The 27,421-nt window shown below is 39.1% G+C and overlaps 1 protein-coding gene across 11 annotated transcripts in view; it reads left to right on the top strand.

Moving 5' to 3' along the window:
• Positions 1-27,421, top strand: part of THRB (thyroid hormone receptor beta) — a 169,437-nt gene that overhangs the window by 73,985 nt on the left and 68,031 nt on the right. For 3 of the 11 annotated variants that reach the window (XM_071429359.1, XM_071429355.1, XM_071429356.1), the window contains exon 3: positions 10,718-10,788. The exons of 7 other annotated variants lie outside the window; for them this stretch is intronic. The gene's annotated coding sequence lies outside the window, so the exon portion shown is untranslated. Of the gene's footprint in view, positions 1-10,717; positions 10,789-18,221; positions 18,875-27,421 lie in introns of those variants that run through there. One more of the 11 variants, XM_071429364.1, reaches the window with a different exon arrangement.

Here is a 27,421-nt window from a genome sequence, read left to right as displayed (position 1 = left end):
CATAAAGTATATCTATATTGTATCTGTACATTCAGGATCTCTGAGTTGATGTGGCCTCCATAGCTCATCAAATGATAGTCCAATCCCTTATTCCTTTAAATACTCTGTAAAAGTCCACTATTCTTAAGAGGCCACCTGGATGAGAGCTGATAAATGGGATTGTAACAGATTCTTTTCTCCTCTTTAAGGTGTTTTTTTCCTTGCACAAGCTCTGAGAATAGGTCTGATCCTGAGGAGACTGATCCTAAGTGCCTTTGTTCAGGGAAGTGCATATATTGCTCCTGTTGCCTCCCTTCCTCCTGCTCAGGATATCCAGCTAGAGCTAAGGGCAGCTTGGTGAATTGACAGCTTTTGCACTTTATTTTGAGGCTGTTTTCATCATCATGAGTTTAGGAGCACAAATTCCCTTTAGGATCTCTCTGCACTGACAGGTATGAGTGAAGGAGCTGTTCAGTATATTGTCTGAAAAAGCAGGTATATAAATCCTCTTCAAACTGGGAATATAATTTCAAGTAAAGAACTTCTTTTATGTCCCCTGATGCAATGATAGTCAGTTAATCTAGTTCTCTTAGCTGAGTATTGTGGGGGGTCTTCAAACCTAAATTCAAATATCTAAGGAGAGTTAGGATCTGTAGATGAAAGCCTTGATGTCCATGGAAAACACTGTGAGAACAATTTGTGTGTTGTGCTTAGATTCAGCTGTAATTATGTTTTGTGACCAAGAGGAGGAAGGAAGTGTAATTTACAGTGTTGAGATTTGTGAAGCTTTCCATTAGTTTTAACACAAAAGCAGTTTTGGAGCTCTTGTATTGTGTGCTGCAAATCTCCCCTAGATGAAAGTAATATGGAGAGAGCAAGAAAACCATAATATTGACCACCATGCTTATAACAGTGTTGTGTGATAATCCATTCTAAATTGAATAGTGATGTACAAGTTGTGTATATGTTCTTGATTTGGGTTTTGTTGGTTCATTGGGGTTTGGGTTTTTTGTTGTTGTTGTTTTGTTTTGTTTTTGGGGTTTTTTTGTTTGTTTGATTGGTTGGTTGGTTCGTTGGTTTTGGGGTTTTTTTGGGGGTGGTGTGTGTGTGTGGGTTTGAAATCTAAAGTTCCAAGATATAAAACTATTGAATATTTTTTTTTAAGAATTAATGTTAAACTCTATACTTGCTGCCAAGTCAACACATAAAAATAAATGAAACACTCACACAAACATTCTGCTTACCATTTCTGTGCTCAGAAAGATTTGAGTATTTATTGCCTCTCTCAGCCAATATGCAATAACCCAGCATTTCTGCTGCTGAACAAGATTGTTTTGTTGTGCAAAATTGATGATACTAATTATTCTACCTGAGCTGTTTTCTTATGTCTCTGCCCAGTACATTGGGGGTGATGTGGAAGTAGGATTCCCAGGCTTAAGTGCCTGAATTTCTTGCAGTAAATCTCACAAAAATCACAGAATATTCTGAGTTGGAAGAGATCCACAAGGTCCAACTCTTGGGGATGGTCCTGTGCAGGAGTCATCCATGTGCCAGAGAGCATTGTCCAAATGCTTCTTGGACTTTGTCAGGTTTGGTGCTGTCACCACTTCCCTGGGGTAGTTCCAGTGCCCAATCACCCTCTGGGCGAGGAGCCTTTTCCTAGTATCCAACCTAAACCTCCCCTGAGTCAGCTTCAGGCCATTCTTTTGGGTCCTGACACTGGTCACCAGAGAGAAGAGATCAGTGCCTGCCCCTCCTCTTCCCTTCATGAGCCTCTTCATCTCAAGAGCATGCACAGGGTGCATCAGAACATGAGTATATATTATGGGTGTTATGCTTGGAGTGTCTTGGACCTTATCTGTATTAGAATATTGGAGGGTTTATGCCCTACAGATTGAATATGAGTGGAATGAATGAAGAATTGTTGTTGGATCCCATGTTGGATGGGATTCCAGTACCAGCTTTCAAGTGTAACTGGATTGAGATCACTCTGCTTCTGGTTTAGAGCTAGAAAAGTTTTTAGAAACCTCAACTAAACAGAAATGGGGACTTGATTTATCATCTGGTAAATCGAGAACAGTCCCATGCTTTTGGCTCAGCCACTGCACACATTCTCCATCGTAATATGATCGATGCAAAAGTAGTTTATACCATATATTAGTGTCTTGTTCTTGCATGGGTACAGCCTCAAAGTTGCATATTATCTTTAAAACAGTGAATGGAGATGGACAGGAAATATGAGACAGACCAGACTAAGGAAGGACAATGCAGGTTTTATTGATGATACCTCCAGAATTGCACTGGTTTTTTGTCAGTGTGAAGTACATACAGTACTAGCAAGCCCATTCATGCCAGCCTTGCCTTGTGATTTTTTTCATTGATGATGCATACCCTTTTGTACCAGAAGAGAAAGAAGTCTGCAGGGAAAGAAGTTAATTAAGTCCTTTACAGATACATGTGAAATACGCAATAAATAAAATCTTTTAAGAGTGCTACTTATGGTTATAGTGTTCATATGTCAAGCTCAGAAGAAAAGTCCAATTACAATTCCCATACAATGAGTGGTTTATGTTATGCATGCAGTACAGGTGTCATAATAATTTTCTTCTCTTGATATATTGGTAATTTACTGAATAGTGGCATGAGGTAGTGATTTTTTTTATGGCTGTCTAAGATCATGGTGTACAGTTAATGCTTCATAGTCTTCAGACTGAAATTATTTGGATGCCTTCTCTATTTTATTGAGGTCTAGTGCTATACATGAATGTATTTTACCTTACTGATTTATCAGCTTTTCATAACCCTATCTGAATTGTCTCAAATACCCTCCTATCCCAAATCATTCAGCTTGTGTTGTAGTCACTCAGACACCTTCCTCACAGCTGCCTGTCCTGTATAATCATCTGTGCTTTTATTCTCTGACAGAAAGTGTAATTAGAGAACAATGATTTAACTTTTGGTTTGACATACACTTAAAACTTATTACAGTATGCTTTCATCTGCTACTGTTGTCTTATCCAAGTGTTAGATATCTCTTGTTTTTCTCCAGTTCATTTCCCAGCTCTCTCAGAGGTGAAATGCTCTGTCCATTAGCCATATAAAACATTGTTGTCTAGGCGGGGAAGAGAAGAGTTATTTCTCTTAGTCAGCCTAGTGTGGGAATTTGGAGAGACAGAATGTAATTAATTATCAGACTTGAATTTTGGCCAAGGCTCTATTAGAGATGAGAGTTACAGTTTATGAATTTCTTTCATTCTTGTGATGATAGGATGAGCAGGGGGGAGGCGAGAGTGGGGTTTATGCAAACATAGAAGTTTGGGCTCTTGCTGTGGCAGCATGTTTCAGTTGTCATCATGTTAAACTGGACTGTTTTATGTGGCTGTGGTAGGAGAATGGGGGGTAAAAATGATAGCACAGCTTCGAATGAAATTGTTTGCAGGGGAAAAAATGGTTAATTATACATAAATCAAGCTCACAAAAGCCAACCAGAGCATGAAAGAGCTACAGTGCCTGCCCTCTGCCTTTCATAGACTCTTTCCAATTCACTTGGTGCTTTGTGTTGCTTTTCTGAGGCAATTCTTTTCTCTTTATGTGCACCAACACACATTTTGTCATAGTTTGTTGATTGTAATTTTGGGACCAGATCTAGCAAGTCCCTAGTAGGCTGTTTAGCAATTAGATCAAATATAAATTAAGAAGTTGCTGTATAAGTTATATTATATAATTATATAATTATTTTATATAATAAGTTATATTATATAATTATATATATTATATATTATATATTATTATATTTATATTATTATATTATATTATATATATTTTGTATCATAAGTTATATTATATAATTATATAATTATTTTATAATTCCTCTACCATGTCTAGAGTTAATTTTGTAGGGAAGGAATAATCACAGAGACAAGTATTAAGACTAAACACATCCAGAACTGGAGGGGAGGAGAAGCTGTGTGCCCACCAAGGCCATTTTTCTGCTGTGTTATTGGGAGTATATGCCACATCAACCAGCACTAAAGGAAATAGCGTTATGCAATGGACAAACAGGACTGGAGAGTAGATGATCTGTTTTTGACAAATACCTCTCTTGTGAATTTTCAGTTGTGCTCCTTTTTACCATTAAAATTCTTCAAATGTTATCTAATAGTTTATATTAAAATGATAGAAGGAAGTAATTAAAGGTTCTAACTTTTCATAATCTCTTGCTTTTATGAAGTTGTCTTCTGAAATGCATGGTATGCCAAGTCCCAGTATGTCTTGGATCTTAAATAATAAGAAAATAATAATTCACAGAGAATGAGATCTGTTTGTCTTCTAAGGAAATGCTTGCATTCTGAAAAGGTTGTAGTGGTGTACTGTGTAATGGTTCCCTCGTCCTTGTAAAACAAGATGTACTTTCTCCTGTTAAAATTAGAACTAAGAGAGATGCCACACTTGGTATGAAATTGCAAATAATCTCTCCTGGGAAAAGGTGATTTTCCTTGCTGAAGGAAAGGGCATTGATAAGCATATTATACATGAAAATAGTGTTGATATAAAAATGGATATTGAAGTTTCTATCTGTGGGAATAAATAATACTGTAGGTGATAGGAAGATAAGCAGGGTGCAACTGCACAGCCATTGCTCCTCTCCGTCTCCTGCCTTTAGGACTAATTCATCACCTAACCAGCTAGTTGGGTGAAGTGGAATTCATTGTTGAAAGGAGAACAGGTAAATAAGCTAGAAAGTGAGCCAAAAATTGAAAGAAAAAAAATCTGTGTATCTTTCAAAGACTAATCACTGGGTACAACCTTGAACCCCCAGTCACAGGAAGTTTTCTGCCTTACTTTGTTCCATTTCAGCTCTGGACTGTGGTGTAGTTGCACATGCAACGCCCTCTCTCTGTTGAGCAATCAGCACCATAGAGGCCAATAATTAACCAACACTTGGCTACTGATCAAAAATCACAGCAGAAATCAGTGAAAACCATCACAAATTCTCCCGTGCTGAGGCAGATTCCCCATGGCACTCTTTGCCCACAGAGGACAGCAGTTCACGGCTGCCCTGTCCTTGCCACTGCCTTCTGACCCTGGGTGTGCTGGCACGGTGCAGCTGTGGTGGAGCAAACTCTCCAGGGCAGGGTCCCATCTGAGGCTGCAGCCAAGGCAGAGGCAGGGGGTTTCTGCCCACACGGATTGTCTGCTGCTGCTAGGGCTGGGGAAAAGGTGGTGTGTGCCAGGCTACAAGTAGCTACAAAATAAACACACGGATTGACCTTCAGGAGGGCTTTTGTTTGATGTTTTGTTCTCAGTCATGATGAGTAGCTCCTGCGTCCTCTCTGCAACACTGATAAAATGAAGTTGTACATAGCTGGATTTGTAAGGGAAGATTTACAAAGGCATATTTCCTTAAAAAACTCTGTGAAACTATCTACCTGACTGCTGTAAGAAGTACCTCAGGCTGTGTTTCTCATTTTTTATATGTACATTTCTAACCATGGAAACATTTTTAAGTACATGTTAAAAAGAGGGATCTTTTCCCAATAAAGAGAGGTTTATTTCTGACTGAAGTTTTGGGGATGTTTCGAGTCTCAGTGACAGGAGACCTGCGTGGAGGGGCCTAAATATTTAGGAGCAGCATGTTTTAGTCAGTGTCTGAGAACATTAGCTTTGAGTTGTATATTTCTGACTTAAAAGGTTATTATTCATTTTATTCTTGCTTAAGTGAATAAAGTGCACACACACAACAAACAGAATTTGCAAAATCAAGTGCTGTACCCCATCCATGACCCTGTCTGTTTCCTTTCATCATAAACTCATTATCAGTCAGCTAAATCCTCTTCTTTTTAATCTCTTCAGGGGATCCCACTCTCTTCTTCTGCATAACTGGCCTGTATGGGCCAGATATAGCTTAGCTCTCCTCCTCTTTCCAGCAGTTTTGCCCTGCTGGAGTGTGGGTCAGCCTGGTCCCACTCTCTGTGCTGCCTGACCTCCATCCTGGGCTGTGGCACAGGCAGCAGCAACGGCAGCAAAGGCATCTCAGCTTCCTCTCTTTGCATGAGGATAATGCTTGTCAGTGGAACCCAACGTTAAACCCAGTATCTAGCAGACATTTGGAGTGTCATCACATTTGAACTGATTTTTACTGGCCTGGCAAGAGCCACTTCCCTGACTAAAATGAATCCTCTACTATTTAAAACAAAAGGCATATTTGAATTCTTGAATATAGTATTTTCTCCTGGCAAAACAGTGTCTTTTTTTTTCCTGGCTTCTATCTTGTAAATAATCGAACTATTTTGGTTAATGTAAGAAAAAAATAGCCTGAACCATGCATTCAATGTAGAAAGTTTCAGCCCAAACAATTAATCTGGCAAAATTATAAGCAAGTAAAAATCAGATTTATAGGAAGCATTGGATAATCCTTAGTAATGGTCTGTGTCACAGCTCCCACCTGTGTGTATTGAATTCACAAGACCACTTTCTTGTCAACATGCATGCAACTTGCACACAGTCTCATCCAGTATATTCTGCTGAAATGCATATCTCTTAAATAAATAATCCACTTAATGTGCATAAGAATCACTCTAAATATGACTGCAGCTAATGGCATGTGTTGTTAAACCTGTTAATTGCTTATCATCTGTTTGCATAGATTGTGTTTTATAACAGCAAATGGAGAACCAAATGCTCAGTTATCCTTTTTAATTGTTCCTGTTAGACATCTTTTAATAATTATAAAATTTTTGTCCATCCTCAAAAACATACAGTAAATTTATAATATGAAAGCTCAGTAATTGAAATGCTATTGTGACACAGAAAGCTGTCTAGCAATTAATGGTTCAGGAAAACAATAAGTTAGTGCAAAGCCTTGAGTCTTCATTCTCCTAATATATCATTTTGTTTATTTCCATACATATTTCATAGTGTTTTTCACAGTGGGAGTCAGAGGAAGCCTTTGGCTGAATATTCTCTACCCCTAGCAAAGAGACTCTGTTGTGTTTTCATTACATTTGCCTCACATAATTACTCACTGTTAATTTCAAAAAGCCTTTGATATTTCTGCATGTGTGTGTCCTAAACAACAAGCTGATCCATAATGCAGCATGATTTATTGCCTTCTGACCTTACCACAGCTTCTCCTTGTGGAAAACAGCTTACAAATCTGGGTGTTAACTGCAGCTTGAGTAGCACAGAAAACTTTCTTCCTGTGTGCAGTACCTGCATTCCTGGGCAAGGTCAGTGATCTGGTCAAGTGAGGCTTTTTTGTTTGGATGGCCTGTCCTGCCCACATTCCTTATAATTATTTTTTTCCCCTATATTCAAGTATGCTTCCCAAACCAACTCTGCCTGTGTGGAGAAGTCTCACTGTTTACTGTGACTGTAGGCTGGCGATGCAGTGCATCTAGGCTGAGTACTCCTAGGACCAGATGGAAAATGCCAGTGTGCTGTGGAAAAACAGCAGCAAGCATGAACACCTTTCCTTCAGCTTGTTTGTTTTGATGGGCTCACACTGTGCCACCAGAACAAGTCTGATGTAAGGGATGCTGGGGCAGGAAGGCTGAAGCTTACCAGGGAGACATGGAGAAGGAAGGTGGTGTGCAGAGAACATTGCCTTAAAGCTTATAATTTTCAGAGACGCTGTCTGCAGGAATGCTGTAGGCGTGGAGGAATGAAGATCTCAGGAGGCTGCACTGGCTGTACCCTGGGATTTACACCCATTTGTGGGAGGAGTCTTCTCACAATCTCTACCTTGTAGGTAGAACTGTGTAAATTTAAGTGGCCTAACTGAACCCAGAAAATCATTGCCCAGCGTTAAAAAGTTGGAGTTAGGAATTCGAGTCCAGGGATCTCTGCTACTTAGTTTTCTGATAGATAGATACTTGCTGCTTAAGGTACACAGGAGGGAAAGGGTTAGAAGAAAAAAAGTAAGCAAAGATTTTGGAAATCCAGTATCTTTACACAGGACATATGATCAAAGTCTGCTGGAAACCTTTTGTGAGAGAGAGAAGGCGCAGTTAAAATAGTAATTTGTTGCTCAGGCAAGTTCTTCTGGAAGAAGGTGGCTGACTGACTCTCCAGGTGCTAATGGTGAGAGTGGCAGTGGTTACTTTTCTGGTTCTACCAGAACTGATGCCTTGCGAAGGCTGACCTAGAACAGAGGCTAGATGGAGTTAAAGAATAGGGATTTATTAAAAGGCCTCAATGGATGCACCTTGGGCAGCACAAGAGCCCAGCCAGGGCTACACCCAAGATGACCCCAAAATGGTCACAAAATGAATGACTGGTCATGAGGTCTCTCACTTTTATAAGTTCTGGTCCATCAGCATATTGGAGTTAATTGTCCAATTATAGCTTTAGGTTATGAAGTCTCATCCTTCTTGTTTTTCTCTCTTCAGTCCACATTGTTTATGCTCTTGGGGCTGAATTTGGATCAGTTGTCATTGGTCCCAAGTTAGAAGAGGAATTGTTTTGTCTAGCTACTCTGTGAAGGGAGCTTACCATCCCTTAATATGAAGCTCAGAACTGCACACTAAAGCAGCACAGAATCTGAAAAATATAAAAGCTAAAACCTAAGGCATCATGCTCACTGACATGGCTTGGCCAGTTTTACCTTCTCTGTCAGTCTTTTCAAGGTGAGCAGAGCCAAGGATTTTAAAATGGCACCATGCCTTGCAGTCAGTTCCAGAGTAAATGGAAATAATGGAAAAAGTAATAAGAAGGTGGCAGTAGTGGGGCAGGGAGAGAAAAAAAGAGAGCATAGTGGTACTGCTCTGTTCTGTGGGAATGAACATGTTAGGGGAAAATCTGGCTCTCATGTGTGTGGAGATCTGCCACACACATGCTCATGTGCTGATCATGGTCAGTGACCTCATCCATATGCAGGCCTGGATGTCACAGTGGTTGGGGTTTGCCAGCCAAGGACTGACTCTGGAGGAAAGTGAAGACTGGCTGGTTTTGGCAGAGAATCCCCACTCTTTGCGGACTCACTTGGAATCTTGTGAAGGCTATGAATCTTAGAGGCTTTTCTTTCAGGGCTTTAAAGGTGCATGGCAGATGAAATAAGTTCATTTGCTGGTTATTTTATTCCTCAACTAAATCTGCTTTCTATTTGTACCTGCATGAGCTCACTGATTTGCATTTCTGTGATGTGCTCTTTCTCTTTTCTTTTATTTTTTTGGGCTATCTTACTGTAGAGTCCCCAAATCCAAAACCCTACTGAGTCCACTGAGACCCAGAGGAATGGTGATACCCATTCCATGTGCATACAATAAGTATTCCAAAGCATACAATAAGTATATATTAAACCCTCCTGTGGTCTCCACAGCTCTGCAGTAAAGGTAGAACTGGAGATCCCAAGAGACAGAGCATTTTCCCATAAATTCTTTGCCCTGTCTGTTTTCAAATTAACTGGTGATTGATGAGGGGGAACAGGAAGAGAAAGAATAGCATAATAAAACTCCCCCGTTTCATCACTTAAAATTCTTAAGGAATGTTCATAAAAATCAATGTTGCTTCTCTTCAAGCTGCTGAGGGGCACAAGTCTTTAATCAATTAAATTCTCATTTTTAGATTTTTTTTTTTAGCAAGGCTCCTTAAATGTCTTTGTGCTGTTATGTGTGTCTGGTGTTACTTTTCTAGCTAAACTATTGGGTAAGTTTTGCATATTTTAGGTATATACTACATAAGCAAATAATAATGGGAAACATGAAAGTGTGGTTTACATTAGGAATTAAAAGTTGATGTAATCTGAATGGGAGCCACATGAGTTTGAATTGTTTGGCCAGTTTAGTTCATGCAATTGGGAAAATAATGGAAAGGAAATGTAAGTATGTGTGGTACATTTGGTTACCGTGGATAAAGCAGAATATCATCTAAAATTGCGTATTTCTTTTTGTGATAATCCTTTCTAGTCTTAGGGGGCAATCAAGATAAAATAAGATCTGTGAACTGCCATTTTCCCTGTAAGCTATAAAAAACTTATTCTGGTAATTTGTTCATGAGTAGGTGAACATGGCTGTTCCTATTGTATTCCTAATTTTCATTTTGAATAAGGATATTAATCTAGCAGGCTGTACTTGATTTGTGTTTCATAAAAAAAAACTGGTGGGATATGTGTAGGCCAGATAGGAATCTGGAGATACTCACTTCTTTAATAACAAGTCATCCCTTTTTCTCAGAGTAGTTTATCCCACTACTTTTTTCACCCATTTCAACTCCACCAAGGGCTGTTATCCTGAGGAGACCTCCATTCCTTGTGTTTTGTGCCTGACCTCCCAACAGTAGTTCTTGTTTATCTAGGGAGATGATTGTTTTCTGGAGAGCATCCAGCTGATAACTTACTTTCTCATTAGACCCCTTTTTCCTATTAGTTATCTCCTGTCAGTTGATCTGTGTCATTTGATAAAACTAATTAGGTAATAAAAGACTGTTTCTGAGCTCCTCCCTTTAATTTTGGCATGGCGAAATGTGCTTCTTGGCACCTTGCTCTTTCCACATAAAGACAGCCTTCAGTTGACAAACAACATTAATCCAAAAGAAAACAAGCCAGTTCACGCATCCTCTCTTGATATATCCTTGTGCCAGAACAAAATAGTTCCTAACAAATTATTTGTACCAAAGATAGTGACATAACCCTGGCACTGTTTTAGAGTTTTGCAAATGTTTGCAGAGCTTCTGAAGAGGCCAGGCTAAAAATACTCAATGAAACCATTCAGAATTCTACTAAAAGCATTTTGTTTCCTAGGACTTTCTTCCCTTCTGAAAATGCCCTCCCACAGCTGCATGGCATTTATTAGAAGGTGATGAAGGTATAAGGTAGGAAATCACATTTTATATTTTATTTTAAAAATTGGGCTAATTTTCAGCCTTCCTTTTTAGATTACATATTTTTTTGTAAAGAAAGAGATATCTCAATGGAAGGTAAGCTTTTTAATTAGCTTCAGATTGAAGTATGCTCATCCAATGAAAAAGGCTGATCAGATTGTTCTTCATGAGAGTTTTCAGTGTGGGGGTTTGAGGTGTCATGGTATGCAGCATTTCAAAGACAAATAGCCAAGAATTGCCACTCCTTTACGGACAATGGCCTCTGCTGCACCCTAATGATGTAGGAATTTCCTGTGGATGCTGGTGGATTTTTTTTTCTTGATTTCTTGCTGCACCCCAGAATAAAATTCTTCTTCCAAATTTACTTTGAGAAGAGTATAGAACATGCTATGCTTAGATGTAAGACCTGAAGAAATCACTGTAATCATTTTCCATTCACGCCAGAGAGAATCTATCAGAGCCAGTGAAATTAGACTAACAAAAGGATCTCCACGGTAGCTGCTCTGTGTTTTACACTCAGAAATGTCATCTCTCTTTAAAGAACGGCTCCTACCTGTTTGGTGTTGAATGCAAGCAGTGCTTTGGTCAGGTCTGAAGAACTGTTTTGGTGTTAGTTGCATATTTACTGTGTGTTGTATTTATTTCCATCTCAGAAAGATCTACCATGGGGATGTTCATGTTGTGCTTGCAGGGATTTGGAGTATTACATCTTCTGGGATGCAAGAGCCCTAAAATAGCAGTGTATGAAATTTTAAAATCAGTGGTATGATAAACCTGGATAGTACCAGCGTGTGTTTGTGAGTCATGTGATAAATACATGATGGAAGTGATAGTGAGAGTCAGTTACAGCAACAAGAAGTGACTGTTTTAAAAACTAAGAGGAAATAAAAGTTTGTACTTTCATTTGTCCTAATTAGATGCAGAAAAGGTTTTTACTTGCTTTTTGAACTTTTTTATCTGAACTTTTTTTATCTTCTCTAGATGCACTTATAGCCAATAGTGACTCATGGGCATTCAGCTAAGATGCCTGAGATGGTTATTATCCTCTGGAGCTGCTGCTTTTCCTAACAGGAACAGTCTGAGATACTGCAGTTTATAACCTACCATAATGCTAACTACAACTTCTTCTGTCTGTTTTGACTATCATACCTTGTATCTCAAGCAGAGTTGATTTTGCATTTCTAGCATTAAACATAAGAGCCTTCCAAGCAAATGGTAGTCACCACTGCAGGGGAATTGAAAGCATGGGCTAGCCTGCCATTGTGTCAAATCTGATAATTGGTTTTCACACATAAGCAGCTCTAGAAATCCAAACTACCAAGCCTGTTTGTCCTGTGTGTGCTTTCCTTTAATGTACTACTCATTTTCACTTCAGATAGTTTCTTAGCCCTCCTGGCCAAAATTCAGTGCCACATGAAGCCCCTTTGAAAGCCTTGCTCATATTGTTCCAGTGCTGTGCTTAGTGCTGCATCAGTGAATTGTATCCTGTGTGGCATGATTTTCAGCTGTGACCAAATTCTCCAGGATTTGCTAAGAGGTAGTGTTGGGAGTCTGTATTTATAGGCAGCCCTGTGGTGCCCAGCAGCATGACACTCATTTTCCCTCAGGATCCTTTCCCTGTCTGGACTCTGTGCTGTCTGCCCCTGTTGGAAGTGAAGATGTGGAGCAGTGCCCGAGGTGCTCTTGCCAGCAGGGTTATGGGCTCATTTTGGCTTGACTCCAGAAGAAAGGCAACAGATAAGGAATAGAGGAGGCTACAGCCCAGTTTTGCATGGAGCTGCTCTTGGTTTCTCTGCCTTGGCTCGATGTTTAGCCATGGTCTCTGCACAGCTGTCAAGACGTGATCCATGGGAAGGGAGGGAAGCTGCTTGGCTCACACTGCTGCAGTCCTGTCCTAGGCACTGCAGAAATACATGAGGAAGGGCTGTTGGGCAGAGGCACTGCTCTGGCTGTCCTGGCAGGAGACAGCATAGCACCTCTACTGCTTTCTTGGCTGGACAGGTTGAGAGAACTCACCAGCCTGCTGCTCATCTGTGCTGCTGACAGATGCTGCTTGTACAACTGGGGGGGAAGCCAACCTTTCCATCCCCAGTCTGGCACATGAAGACCATGCAGTTTAATATAATCGTGTCCTTTTCACTGCTTATTAAAACAAAGCTATATGTTAACATTTTGTGGATTAAACCATTAATATTCACATTTTCACTCCTATGGGGTCCACAAATGCTATCTGTATATGGAATTAAGAGTGCGTAGCTGTAGGAGAACTGTCTGTACTGGATAACTACTGTGCAGCATTTTCTGAATTAATGAGAAATCCTTCTACGATTCAGTGTTGTTTTTTCTAGTAGGGATTGCTGTTGTGACACGAGATTCTTTTCAGGTTCAACTGCATTGTGCTTAGATGAGACAATTAATTGTTTTGTTGGATTTTTTTTAATTAACATATCGGAGAAGTGCCTAAACTCATCTGAAAATTAGAAGAGGAAAAATACACCCTATTTTACTGCCATGATAGTGTGAGCTCTACTGACAGGTCAGCAGTCGATGATGTTTTACAGTGCTTTTGTTTGGTGCTAAAAAAATATTTTCTGTTTTATGCCTAATTCACATGTAATACATATAGGAGCTAAAATTGAGTATATGTCTTGCAAACTAGAATTAAAATTGGAAGGAAAATACATTAAATTGTGGTGTGAGTGGGTTGTGGCAGTGATTTTCTTCTATGCAAAATTTAAGATAAAAGATGAAAAATGCTAAAAGCTAAGTAACAGCTGATGCTAGTAAACAGTATTTGTGTTCAAAGAGCCATAGGGATTTTCATGAATTTCAAAAGATCCATAAGTGAAAGAGATTATTTGGCTTGACTTGCAGATACTGCTGCTGAAGCAAAGAACTTAAATAATCGTCCATAGCAGAGCCAAAATGAAATCTGACTCAGGTATTCCTGATTTCTCTCCTTGTTCTCCAGCTGCTTGACTGTCAAGGCAGACTGACACAAAATTGTCTGCAGGTTGTTCCTGATTTTATTTTAGCCATTAGAAACATTGGTTCTCTGCAACAGACAATGTTTGTACTACAGACACATGAAAGTGGTTTGAGCATGTCTGCTTGTGGATATATTTTATTTTTAGATACTGCAGAATTTTCCCCTGTTCTTACCATTTCCTGTGGTTTTACTCTGGAGCATGATGGATGAAGAAGGCTATTTGTGTGATTAAGTTATGAGAATAGCAACTGTAGGTCTTGGGTTTACAGTTGCAAGTCAGATGTGACGGTCAGTCCCTGAAGTGTAGTAGCAAAAAGTGAACTTCTTCATCTAATAAAAGAATATTTGTCCTATTAGAAGTGCATTGGAGAAGTGAGGCTGCATTAATATTTTAAAAGCCCTGTGGGATCCATGTAGGAAAGTGTCCGTAGAAGTGGTATTAAGTCAGTGAGAGTGTAGAAACAGTACATTCACCTGCAGTAAGCAGTGAGAGAATTAAGCTAAACAGGAACACGATGCACTGGAATAAGTGTTGACACATGGAGTTAATTGAGAGCAATTAGGTCTGTGCATAGACAAGATCTACACAGCCCGTTTGATGCACGGCATTATGTGAGTAAAGGGTGCAGGATTAGACCTTTTGTTTACAGATTTACCTAATGCTTTGAACTATTTGGATGAATGGTGTTACACAAATGTTAGTCATAATTATTATTTAATTATGACCGCATGTTTACTTTGAACATAGTCCTGTGCCTAATATGTAGGAAAGCCGGGATAATGTTGCAGCTCCAGTGTGCCAGCCACTGTTTGCCAAGCAGCGTTTCCCTAATGGCTTCTCCTTCCATGGGATGGAAATGCCTCCCTGGACGGTGAAGTTACACCAGTTGTGGTATGTAATAGGCAAATAGCTTACATAAGAATACCTTCAGCTAGAACATTTTAGAATATGCATCTGAGATAGAATGCTAACTTATTAAAATTGAGGCTATTAAATGTGCTGCTTGTATATAATTTCAAAATCCCTGAGATGCCAGTATTTCATTCTGTTTCCACTGAGAGTGCAGAAAGCAAATTTCGTAGTATGATTCATAATATAGGAGTGCTACAGAATTTCTATAATTCATGTGTTGCTACTTTAATTTGCATTTAAATGTTTAAACTGTTATAAAATTGAAGATTCTTTAAACTTTAATCTGGTTTTTACACTCTTAAGCAGAATGAAGCTGTTCCTTGTTTAACTCTGTTTTGAGGTTTTCTTTTGCTCTGATCTTCCATTTCAGATACTGTGGAGATCTTAAGATAATTGTATGAGTGGCTACACATATAAGCAAGAAAGAGCTTAGTGGGGTTTTTGTTGTTGTCTTTTGTTTTGCTTTGTTTTGTCTTTGTTTTGTTTTGTTTTTTTTTTTTGGGGTTTTTTGTTTGGTTTGATTTGTTTGTTTGGTTTTTTTAACCTTTTTATTTTTTCTTTTTTTAAAGACCCTTATAAGAAATATAATTCTGATAAATGTATGGTATCCTAGGTTGCAAGAGATGGAATGCTTTCTGTCCTATCCTTTCCACTAGGTTAATGTGGGTGGTTTTTTAAGTGACCAAAGGTAATGGTGAATATGAACCTTTTCCTTGGAATGCTCTTAGTGCTTTGAATGGAGATACCTCAGTTCCTCCGTGCCTGGCATTTTACAATTATTGTTGGTCCTACTGAGAGGGGGGAAAAAGACTTCTCTTGAGCAGACTGTGCACATGGACTTGTGTGCAGGATCAACCTCATTAATTCAACAAGTATCTGTCTTTTCTTTAACCCAAAATGGGAATCTTCTGATTCCTGACTGGGTTACTGAATCCCATAATTGCATCCCATAATTGCAGCTTATATTTTTCTCATTGTTTAAGGCACTTGATCTTCCCTTTGGGCCTCCCCTGACATGCTTGGCCCTGCTCACCAGTCTGTAGTAGAAGATTTGTGAATCTCCTCATGGTGACAGGCTTAAGGTGACATGACACTTCCCACGTGCACCAAAAAAGCACGTGTATTTCTGTACTTCAGTTTTCCTGAGCACCTGTTGGCTTTGGTGAGAAATTACTTATCCAGTAAATTTAAAAAGAAAATTAAAATAGTTGATAATTTAGAATCAGCATGTCTCCCCATTTCCCTTTTCTAAAGGGAAAAGGGGAGACATGCTGATTCCTTCCGGAGAGAAGAAACTTTTTTTCAAGTCTAGGTGTCCAAAGTTTACTTAAACTTTCTTTCACACAAAAGGCATTCTGTTCTACATGATTGTGTCTACCTGGAAATAAAGTATTTTGGTAGAAGTAATTTATGTTTGATTTGAAACAATTTCTGAAAAGAAGTTTGGTTTTAGAAAATTATTTCACCCCTTCAATTTATTATTTTGGTGTAGAAACGAAGGTAAAAATAATTTGTGAATGCAATTTCCTTGAGAGGGCTTGAGTTTCTGCATTCCTTTGCTTTTCTCTGTGTTTTTCCAGCCCGGCCATACGACTGAATGTTTGAATATTGTAGTGTCAACAGCTCCTTGTATTTTCACTTGATACAGTTGAGCAAAAATTTTGACATTCAGCTGAAATGTTTGAGGAGCCATTACCAGCATAATTCTGCTTCTTAAGTAAATCTCATCTCAGTGCTTGAAATCTAAATGGATTAATATTTTTAATGTCTTGTTTACAATGCTGCCTATGAAAGCCTGTATTTGTCTACTTGCCAGCCTTCCTTCTTGGCCAGGAACCATTCTGGCGTAAATCTCAACGCTGGGCTCCCATCCATTTTCCTTGAGTCTCTCTCTGGTTCCCTCCCTTTTCCTCAGGGGCTCTCTGGAAGATTGTCAGAAGGGCTTTAATTTCTTGAGCAAGTCAGCTTTTTTTGACTCCTAAATATTTCTGCCCCAGCCCTGAATTTCAGACTTTGCCAGCCAACCGCAGATGGCTTGCCCCAGTGGTGTTACAAAAAAATACATACGTTCTCTGGTTTTGCTGAAAACAAACCTAAAAACAAACCAGTGTTAGCTTTGGAAGGGGGCAGAAAAAGATGCTTAAGAAAAAAGGCGCTTATGTGGTGTGTGTGTGGGACTTGCCAGGGTGCTCAGCAGTCATGCTGGAGTAAAGGTGAGCCAGTAGGTAATTCCTAATGTAGATTGTATCCACTATAGCGTCCTATACCATTTATACATTTTACCAGCAGAGGCATACTAGCTAGGAATGCCCCAAATTTTACTAAAATTGAAAAAAACCCCAGATATGACCATTATGGTGGCACTGGTTTAGCTGTGATTGCTGACTGTATTGCTGAGTGTCTTCAGGGATAGGAGGAGTCTTTGAGGAGAGTCTGGGGACTTGGCAAGTGCGGCATAAGCCCAAGTGCTAAAGCAGCAAGCAGGTTAGTAGAGAGTAGAAAACAGGGGTGTATGATATCAGACTACATTGCAGTAAAATTATGCAGCTGCAGGTATGGTGAACCCTCTTCTGAGCAGGCCAGCAAATCCTCACTAGTGGTTATTTTGATATGTGATACTCTGATGCTAATCTAAGGAGTTGAATGCGAAACCAAAGAAACCCCAGCAACAATGAGAGCCCTTAGCTGAGCAAGGAGCTCTTGGCAGTTCCTCTGCCTTCCTAGAAACAGAGAGTGAGCACGAGCTCATGCAGTGACAGGATGCAAGGTTCCTGGAGAGGTGTGGACAGTGGGTCCCTGCGTGGTGCCCTGACTCAGGTACATGTGGAAGGAAGAGGTGGTGTCCCCACACTACAATACTGGGACTGGTAATCAAACAGCTCCCCAAAGCAACAACAATTTCTGCTTGGTCTGGCTTGAGGTGGGGGTTTTCTGCCCAGTCTGGCATTAGAGGGGAGTGCAGTGGAGTGGCAGCCCTGGAGCAGAGTCTGGCCAGACACTCGTTTTGCCAGCCTGCCCCTGCCCTTGGAAGAGTGGGAGTCACTCTGACCCCATGGTGGAGGAGAATCCATATTGCCCCTGCCATCAGTACAGTGCTGGTCTGTCTCCTGCCTGTGCTTCCACTCAGCTCCAGCCTCATGAGAAGAGTCCCCTGCACTGGAGGTGAAGATAGAAGGTGTGAGTGAGAGGAGCCAGCCAAAGCCCTGCGTGCCTGCCCATGAGACACAGGTGGGGGCCACCTGCACCCCGGAATGAGTGAGTGAGGGAGTGAATGCATGTGTGTGCGTGTAAGATGCTGATTTCCAAGGAGATTTTAATTTCTGGTTCTTAACATGCCATTTATTTTTGAAAACACGGTATTACTCAAAATGAGATAGGTTGATGAGCCACAATAATCTTGACAATCTTTCATTATAGATATCTGAAGGAATATGAGCTTTCTTAATGCTTTATAGACTAGTGTGTCTGGCTCTGAGAAATTATAAAAAAATATAAATAGCAGGGATAAAGAAAAGGGAAATATTTAAGAAAGAAAGGGATTTAATATATGAAGCAGCGAAGTATTTGGCTACCCTTTATCATTTATTGATCATTCTCTCTGCTGTTCAGAAATTATTTGGAGTCAAGGATTCTCAGATTTTTTTTTTTTTTTAAATCTCATTGTCTGTCTCAGACATCAGGCTTACAAGATGAATGTACAAACATGAGTGTGTGAGTCAGGAATCATGTCAGTGGAGGTGGCTGTGTGAGCAAGGCTGTAGGTAAACAGAAATAAAGTTAATTGGCACTTTTCTTGTATGCACGGGCAGCTGAAGTCCTTTTCGCTGGAAGAAATTTTCTTTTCCCATTATCCTTCAACATTCTCTTGGAGGAATTGTCTCAAGGGAAGTGAGTGAGTCAGAAAATATGCCAAGTTCATGTCATGGCTGTTTCGGCGTTTCTTTCTCTTGCTGGCCTCCAGGAGCTTTATTGGCAAGTGTTTTTAAAGGAAATATTGGCACAGGAAGGCCTTATTGTTTATGTCATGAAAGTCTCTTGGCTTCTTCTGCCTTGTTATTTTCTCCCTTAAATGGGGAAATTAGGAGTGGGGGGACTGAGAAAGGAAAAGAGGAGAGAAGCAGAAACTATTGACGGTTGCTACCAAAACTCTTCCCCCTACATCAGGATGTATCTTGGTGAGTCCTCTCTTTGCTTTTTCTCTGTTGCTGCTTTTCAGGCTTTGCTACAGCTGGTAAATGGGTTTCTAAATGCACAAGTCTCCTTTTTATGCTTTTCAAGATGTGGCACTTAGAGGGTTTTTTGAAAGAAGCCAGCAGTTTTCTGCTGGACTCTCCTCTGCCAGAACGGGGCAGGGAGAGGCAAATTCAGAGCCCAGCCAGGGTCAGATCACTGCTGCCTTCTCACATGCAGATCTGAGCTCTGTGATGGGCTGTGGAGGACATTTCATTAAATTCTTTTTAGTTCTGTGTAAGGTTTGCATACAAAATACAATGTGATTTACAGGAAAAAAAATCAAATCCGTATGTTCTGCTGAGCAGATGCAGCGGGTACAGAGAGAAACAATAGTGAGATGGTGCATGGTCAGAAATGTTGCTTGTTAAAAACCAAAGCAGAAAGCAAAAGCATTCCATCAAATGTGTATGCATTCTTAAAAAAAAATAGCAAACCAACAAACTACCCCCCTCCCTCTACCTAAACTTACTCATATGCACTCAGGCAATTTTGGCATAACATAAAAGCACACAAAAAAAGAATTATGTCCAGTGCAGCAATAAAAATTGCTGTAACCTATTACCCTCAAATTAGGTGAGAGTTGGAAAGTCTCTGAGGATACTATTAAAGAATTAAATATTAACATTTCAAAGAATGTTTCAGTATTTAATTTTTTTTTTTATTTGGAAAGTAAAAAGTTAACTCTCCTTGTGATACGTCATGGCAGAAATTCTGTTTCTAAACCAGGTTTGTTTTTATCTATGATATTTGCCTCTCTGATATTTGTGTATGCAGCTCAAAGATCTAGGATAAAAAATTCTTTCAGGTTAATGTAACAAAGGTATGCATTGATGTACAAAAAAAGCATAACCCTATTTCTTTTGGATTTGTTACCACAGAAAAAGAAATGTAAAGCAAATGCCTATTTTTGTGAGCTAAACAGAGAAAATGACATCTAAACCACTTTTCTTTGTATCCATTTAAACTAAAGATTGTCTGTGGAATTAAATATCTATTTCAAGGCTGTGATGCAGTTTTTGTGATGTCTCTTCAAACACTACGTATTTGTTGGTACATAATAATTCTTTTTATTGTGGCATCTTCCTTGCATTTTGGTGATGCCTTTTTGGAATGCTCTTTTTCAAAGGAAAGAGACATGATTAATCTTGGCTCTTTAAACCTATATTGTTTCACTTTTCAATTCTTTCATGTTCTTTTGTTTTCTCACCTACCTATTTGCAGCATCTGTGCAAAATTCTGTAAGTGCATAACAGTTTAATTTGTGGAAGCTTTTCCCTTCCCCCCTCTGCTTCCAGCTTTGTACTTGATTTGTACAAACCTTGCTTCTACTTTCTTTAAAAATGTATATACAATTGAAGGTTAGTTCAAAGTTCTCGTGGAACATGCATTTCTAGACCTGAATATTCTTAGAGCTTGGTATTTTTTCAGATTTGGCATCTTGCTGAGCCTGTTACAGGAAAAGTAACTGCCTGCCAACATTAGAATCCAGAGAACAGGAACCTGGATTTTGCTTGGAAAACATCTTTAGGAAAGGTGGCTGTGGCTTTTATATTCCTGCCTTCAAGTGTTTTTACCAAGACTGAGCCATAAGAATTATATTGTAAAATGATAGTTAGAAAACCAGGAAAAAAATACCCCTTCTAGCAGCACTAGCATATTTTGTTTATAATTCATTTGTATGAATATGAATCTGTAACAAAGTAATCACTTAAAAGGATATCATAGTTTCATAGAGGATGTTGCAAGTGAGCAATTTTCACTTTGTTGTAATTGCTATCTAGAGTGAACCATAATCTTTTTCTGGTTTTTTTTTTTTTCTGTGTGTACATATACCCGTATCTATAAATATATTTGAATAGTTATATCAAAAGATAGGCATGGTAATACTTATGGTAATATCACCATGGATTTTTCTTCTATGTAAGGAATCCTACATTTGTCAGTTCAAGCAGACAGAAACCTTTGTGCTGTGTTTTTTGTGTCTCATGTCATAACACGAGAGAAAACAAACCATAAAACTGGGTGTGAATAACTGTACTTTGGCCTGTGTTTGCTATCCACTTTACCAGACAGCCAAAATTCTTTAGACATGGCAGTAAAAGCTCAATATTAAATCATCAGCCCATATCTGCTGCTCCAGTGTCAGGTACACTGTGACAATATTACTTTATTATTATGCTGGAGCACCGAGTAAAATCACCTGTTTCCTTAGGGACTTCCATTGGAGATGTATTTCTCCTCTCTGCCCTGAAACTTTAAGGTCTCTTCTGAGCTAGGAAGCCCCCAATTTGGGCTACTCCATTGGTATTAGGCTTGCTGGTTTCCTTAGCAATGAACTGTAGGAAAGCTACATTCTCCTTTTCAAGAGCTTCCTCCTCTCTCCCACAGCTCCATTAATTTTTGTTGCATTGAACAAATAGAAGAAGATAAAAGTTGGATATGGCTGATAACAGTCTTGTAAAAACAATTTCCATAATTCAGAACTTTTAATTTTCTGACAGCCGGACTGTCACATGCGTGTAGAGAGCTGATCAGGATGAGCGTTCTCAAACCACAGCTACAGTTCAGTGCTTCAGCATGAAATGAATGAGAACAGGGAGTCAATTATAATTTAGGATTGTGCTGTTCCTCATGCAGGCTAAACAGCCTGGCTTAACTTGAAGAGGTCAAAATTCACAGGTCTACTCAATTCTTCAGGGGAGGCAATGATTTGGGTAAAAACTATGATCCAGTTATAATCTACTTGAATTTCCAGAAGTTATTAATAGGGTTCTTTCCTGAAGGCTTATAAAGAATTAAAGCTCCTGTGCACTGAAAGGGAAACTCTTGTAATGAATTAATAGCAGGTTAAAAGTTAGGAAGCAATAGGGAGTAAATCATCAAGTTTTACAGTGGGGGAATCCTGTAAGGCATCAATCCAACATAAGGAAAAAGGGTTAATATTGAAGTAATAAAGCCTGATGGTGGTGCTTTAGTCAGCTGGGAAGAATTGTACAAGGATTTGACAGTATTGGGTGTGACTGAGTAATATGTTGGCAGAGGGAATTCAGTCACAATAAATGTTAATATTTTTAAAAGGAGAAGAATTGCAATCACAATGGACTTATGACCACTTAGGGAAAAGGTGCTGGTGTCTAACAGATTTTTTATAAAGGTAACAGCTGAATGTGCATCATAAGTCAAAAGCAAACATTGCAAATTTTTAGGAAGGGGACAGAGAAAAATGTCATATTCTCCATGTTTCACTCTACATAGGACTGCATCCAAGTAACGTGGTCTTTGTTCTGACCTGTTAGATTTTCATGTCTGTAGTGTTAAAACATGTATAACAGCACAGTATTTTCCATTCTCAGATGCATCTTTTTCTGACATGATCTAAAAACCCTATAATATGAAGAACAAGTGAAGATAGACTAATGCCTACCAATGTTGTAGCACTTTGATAGAAGCATCTTGCAGTTTCTTACTAGTAATTAAGAAAGGAAAACACTGAGAGCATATCTGAAAAATAAAAGGAGTGAAGGCTGTATGAAATTTTAAGCTGGGAAAAACTACAAATGTAAACAGCTTTATGGTGAACAGAAGCCCTCCTTAATAAATAAAGATAGTTCATCTGGGGACTTTGCTGTAACAAGCCTGTCTTCCATAATGTTTTAGTCTGGAATGGGTTAGTGCCAAAGGACTTTTTGATTGTGTGGATTCAGATGTATGTACATATAGCTGCTGTACCCATCAAATCCTCTATTTATTCCAGAGCAATTTTACCCAGCAAAACTTATACCTGTTAGGTACTAAGCACCAGTATTGTGGCCATAAATATGCAAAATTAACCACTTTGCCAGGTACTTTCCAGGTACAATAACTGCTACATATTTTGTATATATTTCAATTGTTCTCTTGGTTACAAACTTGCACATGAAGTATGGGATGCATACTGCATGTAATGATTTCTACTTTTCCCTCCCCATCCATCTGAAGATCTCAGAGATTAAAGAGAAGAAAAATATTCTAATCATGCATTCAAGAAAGTCATTGGTCTTTGGATCATTTTACTTATGGTTTTATATAATGTTGACATTTCACAATTTCTGACAAAAAAAAAAAATTACAAAATTCTTTTTCACCTGCAAAAGGCTTGAGATTACACTGACCAGGCTGCTCTTCAGAATTATATAGGTGTATTCAAACAGCTTAAAAGATTATTATTGTTGCTTCCCTGATTTAAAAAAAAAAAAGAAGAAAAAAAATTATGCTAATGTTGTTCTAGGGTTCATCTAATATGTACTTAGAAGTAATAAGTAATTTTACAGTTTACACAAGTTTAAATAGAAAAAGATTAAAATTAAAAGCAGAAAACCCGATGGCTAATCAAATGTGTTTCTTCACAGAAGAAGTAATGCAAAGATTTCTACTATATAAATAGAGTCTGCATAATGACAGAAAATGTTACTTCTACATTGCTTAATTTCTCATATTTCTCCCTGGCATTTTGAATCCTGCATTAGTCTGTAGAACAGATTCAAAATATCAGAGGTAAAACAAAAAGCCAAACTTTGTCTTCAGGATGTAGTTTCACTAACTTGATTGGGCATTACTCAGAGCAGATCCATTTTTAGCATATTGCAATTTGCATACTGACCTTTTCTGCACTGTGAATGAAAATGATGCTGTGATGTGTTGATGAGTCCTGTAAAATAATGTTTAAGATTTCATTTAACTATATTGTTTGATGAACAATAATGACATCTACTCTATTATAATAATAAAAATGTCCATTACAATAATAAAATAAATCTAGATTACTTCCAGATAGCTGAAAAAGATGATCTTACAAAGCTAAGCTTTGTTTTCAGAAATGCTCACTGACATTTTCTGTCTTTGGTAGCTCTCAGTAAAATGCAGAACTGTTGAAAGTTTAACAGTCTTATGCAGGATGGATGTAGACATCAGGTCTGAATTGGGGGAATGTGTACCTTTGCATGTGTGCATATGCTGATGATAATAGTTCGGAAAAATGTCACCTCAAAACTTTAGCCAGAGCAGCTACTCCAGGTGAGCTACGTAAATGGATGCTTTTATTTCTCTTCCAGTGGGATCACTGCACAATTTAATATAAACTGAAAGCAGACTTACTTCAGGGAGAATAATCTGGAATAGTTAATGTGTAGATTGCCCTAAGTAATGACTACAAAATATGTGCATAATTACTTCGACCTGCTGAGGTCCCAGGTGCAGCACCTGTTCCAGTTTAGTACTGTAGGAGAGAAAGTGAGCAACAGGAGACTGTCTAGACAGGAATATCAAGAAATACCAAAGGCATGGGAAGCTTGAGTTCTAAGTAAGGTTTTAGCAAAGCACAGCTGCTTAGTTTTGTGAAAAGGTGATTGGGAAGACCACGATAACAGTTCTCATGAAATGGATATAAGTTAGCTGTGAAGAAAAGCCAGCATTGGTTGTGGATCTAGCAGGACACTGACACTTGTGTCTACAGTAAGAGAACCCTGTGCTGGGAAAAACACTCAAAAGAAAGGAAGAGATGAGCAATAATACAAGACGTTGCCTAGGGTAGGTGTGGTGTTTGAAGCTGGCATAAATGGGACTGGGTGTGCAGGAGAGACGCACCAACTGACAGATCTCTCTTTGTCACATCTGGTGAGGTGCTCACTTTGTCTCAGGTGAGACATGCTATAGCAGTCCTAATAGGTAGCCTCTAGTATACCAGAATTTATATAAACCCCTAGAAGATGAAGCTCCTTTTGATCATTGCTGTCCTTCACTACTTCACCCTGCACTTATGCCAATCCTGCTCACAAATTACAGCAGTGAGTCTGTATGAACAGAAGGAGTAAATCCACTGCTGGACTGAAGCTGATCCTGCATTGAAAGAACAAACTTTTAACCGTTGAAATGCTAAAAGCCTGTTGAATGCTGCAGTTAATTTCTTAATGCATGGCTTTAGGATGTTTCATTTCTACACAGAAATTGGGAAAATAGATGCAGATTGTACTGTTTCAGAGAGGTCATTCTGTGTTTAACTTTCAGCTACATGTCTTGAAAAAAGGAAGCAAACTTTCCATCCTTCACACTCCAGTGTTCATTCTGAATGACGTTCAATGTACAGCCTACTGTGGCACCTCCTTTAATTAGCACTTGCTGCTTTTCTTCTTCTGAAGACAATTGTGATAGTGGCAGACTTCATGTCTTTATTGACAGCAAGATGGGAAAGGCTCCTGTAACTTCTGTAACTGATGGGCTGAGACAGTCTGGGTGCCCGTAGCTCCTAATGAGCAGCGCATGACACGGTGCAGAGTATTGGCAGGATTAACGAGCCCCGATTTCCTGACCAGCACACTGCCTTGTCATAGCAGCATAGAGAAGGAGCCAGAGAGCATTAGCACTTAGTCTGCAATGTACTTTTGTACTGATGGGAAAATCCTGTGCAACCAGCTGCAGGAATAGATGTGAACAAATCTTCAGGTTTCTATTTGCAAAGGAGGATTTGTGCAAGTGGTTGGGGACTGATGATTGTTATCAGACTGAAGCCCTGAAGTGGGAATCTGCCATTGACCTTGTTTTGGGAAAATATTCCCATACAGGAAAACAGATCAGAATACGCTCCCCTCCAAAACTGTTCCCAGTTCTCTTGGCAGCATGAAAGGGTGTTTTTTCTTTGTTGAAGTCCCTGTTAATAATTTTCTGACATCTTTAACAACGTGCTCCATTTCAACAAGAAAACATTATCACATAAGCACCCTGAATTAAATAATACTAATTCTGATGTTTTCTAATCAATAGATTCCTGCTAAGTTTTCCTCTGTAATGAAATTTTTTTTTACATGCCTTAGTTTGGAAAGCTAATGACACTTGCAATGCTTTCTGACTAAGACTTTGCAAACACCTGATTTTCTTCTGAAGGTTCTGATTTTGTGATACAGACACTTCTAAGGAAGTGTAATCTTTTGGGCAATCTTGAGATTGTGAGGACACAGAGACACTTACTTGAATTGAATCATATATTATAACCATTCAACTCATAATTTGGCATCTAAAGAGCTTAAAAACACCCACTGATTTCTTATATTTCCTGACTCTTAAGGAAGAGCAGAAAGATGAATTGTTAGGAGGCTGTATGAAGTGGGATGAAAGAAGCCTAACAAATTGAGTATGTGCTTTACCTTACCTTCCTTCAAGGAGAGGAGCAACTGCACATGGGAGAGACCAGAGACTTCATTTGAGATCAAAAAGCTAAGTGCTGTACAGGACTCCTGTGTAGGTAAATACATGAAGGGATTGTTTTGTGACCCCTATTTCTCAGACTGAAGGTTATTTCTGGCTTAATTCTTGGTGTTCTTTATTGCTTTTACACACAAACCCCTTCCAGCTGCCCATAATGAGACATGCCTTGGAGAGGAATGCAATCAAAGTCTTACCCCTGAGCTGCTGAGTTAGGGCTGACAGTGCTCAGTTCTGGAGCCAGGCAAGTTGTATCCCTCCATGTCTCCCAAAACCAGGAGGAAATGCCTGATACACAACAGAGCAAACTGGCAGCACTGAGGCTTTCTTATTTCTGTCTCTCATCTTGTTTGATTTGATCTCTGACTGTGACTCTCCTTAGTAGGTAGGTATGTAGGTAGGTAGGTAGAATTAGCCAGTGTGGGTCTCCCAGCAGCCCTGATGAAGCTGTTTCCCTTTATTCACAAAATATTTAAATATTCCTTGAAAACACAGAAAAAAAATTATCAGTCTTTTCTGGGAGAAATCTGTGCAGTATGGAACTAAATTCAGTTTGGAGATGTCTTACATGGATTTAGAAAACAAAACAAGACAAAACAAAATATCCACCAGCTGTGAAAAAGTACTGAGAGAAGCAAGCATTGCCCAGCATCAAGTGAGGGTTCATTCAGTGAGTATGTAAAAATGTAGATTTCTTCTGATGATTTACATGGTAGTACTAATTTTGTAAGACAGAAGAATATTTCAGAAATTGGCTGTCCAGCTCCAGAGCAGCTGATACTTATAAACAATGGGTTATAAACACTGGTGAAATTTCATCAGAAAGCCTTGATCTCAGGCAGTGCATCTCAGTTGTGAGACGGTGCACCAGTGAGGGCTGTGGAATTGCAAATGAGCACCGCGCTCCTCTTCTCCTGGGTGGTGTAGGCAGCTTTCTGCTCCAGGCTGCTGCCTACCTTGCCTGCTGCCTTGAGCTATCTCTGCTTTTCCATGAAAGAATATAAGCAGTGGGTAGAGAAAAATTCTCTCAAGTGAAATGGGAACAGGATCAGGATCAGACTGCTTGTTGGTTTGGTTTTTTTTTTGGTTTTGCAAAGTCAAAGTATTTCAGGTGAATGTCATCTTCATTCAACCACCTGAAACAGGGAACTGATGATCATTGTAAAGAGGGTTTCACTTGAGATCATTCTTGTGTACAGCTGCAAAATATTATATGTGGGCCTCAAATAAAATCTGAGTGTTACAGCAAAGACCAA

The sequence above is a fragment of the Agelaius tricolor genome, unplaced genomic scaffold (assembly GCF_023055355.1).
Source record: "Agelaius tricolor isolate 1412-34295 unplaced genomic scaffold, bAgeTri1.0.p SCAF_6, whole genome shotgun sequence".
NCBI lineage: Eukaryota > Metazoa > Chordata > Aves > Passeriformes > Icteridae > Agelaius > Agelaius tricolor.
This window is presented reverse-complemented; position numbering and strand designations above follow the sequence as displayed.